Raw genomic sequence first — 1,857 nt, 5'->3', positions numbered from 1 at the left:
GTGTGTGTTGTAGGTGTGTGTGTGTGTGTTGTCGGTCTGTGTGTGTGTGTGTTGTCGGTTTGTGTGTGTGTGTGTGTGTGTTGTCGGTGTGTGTGTGTGTTGTCGGTGTGTGTGTGTGTGTGTGTTGTCGGTGTGTGTGTGTGTGTGTTGTGTGTGTGTGTGTTGTCGGTGTGTGTGTGTGTGTGTGTGTTGTCGGTGTGTGTGTGTTGTCGGTGTGTGTGTGTGTGTGTGTTGTCAGTGTGTGTGTGTGTGTTGTCGGTGTGTGTGTGTGTGTGTGTTATCGGTGTGTGTGTGTGTGTTGCCGGTGTGTGTGTGTGTGTTGTCGGTGTGTGTGTGTGTTGTCGGTGTGTGTGTGTGTGTGTGTTGTCGGTGTGTGTGTGTGTTGTCGGTGTGTGTGTGTGTGTGTGTTGTCGGTGTGTGTGTGTGTGTGTGTGTGTGTTGTCGGTGTGTGTGTGTGTGTGTTGTCGGTGTGTGTGTGTGTGTGTTGTCGGTGTGTGTGTGTGTGTTGTCGCTGTGTGTGTGTGTGGTCGGTGTGTTGTCGGTGTGTGTGTGTTGTCGGTGTGTGTGTGTTGTCGGTGTGGGTGTGTGTGTGTTGTCGGTGTGTGTGTGTGTGTGTTGTCGGTGTGTGTGTGTGTGTTGTCGGTGTGTGTGTGTGTGTTGTCGGTGTGTGTGTGTGTGTGTTGTCGGTGTGTGTGTGTGTGTGTTGTCGGTGTGTGTGTGTGTGTTGTCGGTGTGTGTGTGTGTGTTGTTGTTGTGTGTGTGTGTGTGTGTTGTCGGTGTGTGTGTGTGTGTGTGTTGTCAGTGTGTGTGTGTTTATGTGTTGTCGGTGTGTGTGTGTGTATGTGTTGTCGGTGTGTGTGTGTGTGTGTTGTCGGTGTGTGTGTGTGTGTTGTCGGTGTGTGTGTGTGTGTGTTGTCAGTGTGTGTGTGTGTGTGTGTTGTCAGTGTGTGTGTGTGTGTGTGTTGTCGGTGTGTGTGTGTGTGTGTGTGTGTGTTGTCGGTGTGTGTGTGTGTGTTGTCGGTGTGTGTGTGTGTGTTGTCGGTGTGTGTGTGTGTGTTGTCGGTGTGTGTGTGTGTGTGTTGTCGGTGTGTGTGTGTGTTGTCGGTGTGTGTGTGTGTGTGTTGTCAGTGTGTGTGTGTGTGTGTGTTGTCGGTGTGTGTGTGTTTATGTGTTGTCGGTGTGTGTGTGTGTGTGTTGTCGGTGTGTGTGTGTGTGTGTGTTGTCGGTGTGTGTGTGTGTTGTTGGTGTGTGTGTGTTGTCTGTGTGTGTGTGTGTGTGTGTGTTGTCGGTGTGTGTGTGTTTTGTCGGTGTGTGTGTTGTCGGTGTGTGTGTGTGTGTGTGTGTTGTCGGTGTGTGTGTGTGTTGTCGGTGTGTGTGTTGTCGGTGTGTGTGTGTGTGTGTGTGTGTGTTGTCGGTGTGTGTGTGTGTTGTCGGTGTGTGTGTGTGTGTTGTCGGTGTGTGTGTGTGTGTGTTGTCGGTGTGTGTGTGTGTGTTGTCGGTGTGTGTGTGTGTGTGTGTGTGTGTTGTCGGCAACACACCGACAACACACACACACACACACTGACAACACACACACACACACCAACAACACACACACACACACACACCGACAACACACACACACCGACAACATACACACACACACCGACAACACACACACACACACACACACCGACAACACACCCACTTGGATGGGGTGAGGTAGAGTTCCACCTGTGTAACCACTCCTATATGATTCCTTCTGTCCACGGCTTCAAGTTGTAGTGTAGACCTTTAACCTCCTTCCACAGTTTCTCATTGAGCAGTGTGTAGGATGACCCGGTGTCCAGGATGGCTCCTCCTGTCCATGGCCCTATG

General features: G+C 51.2%; 1 non-coding gene across 1 annotated transcript; it reads right to left on the bottom strand.

Annotated features, from left to right (window-relative positions):
• Positions 1 to 1,483: 1,483 nt before the first annotated feature.
• Positions 1,484 to 1,588, bottom strand: LOC145875938 (small nucleolar RNA SNORA23). The gene has a single exon (XR_014391369.1). It is a non-coding gene; the product is annotated as a small nucleolar RNA SNORA23 (small nucleolar RNA).
• Positions 1,589 to 1,857: the final 269 nt, after the last annotated feature.

The sequence above is a fragment of the Salmo salar genome, unplaced genomic scaffold, assembly GCF_965601325.2.
Source record: "Salmo salar unplaced genomic scaffold, fSalSal1 ptg000379l, whole genome shotgun sequence".
Taxonomy (NCBI): domain Eukaryota; kingdom Metazoa; phylum Chordata; class Actinopteri; order Salmoniformes; family Salmonidae; genus Salmo; species Salmo salar.
The sequence above is the reverse complement of the archived record's forward strand: the minus strand, read 5'-3'. Positions and strand labels throughout refer to the sequence as shown.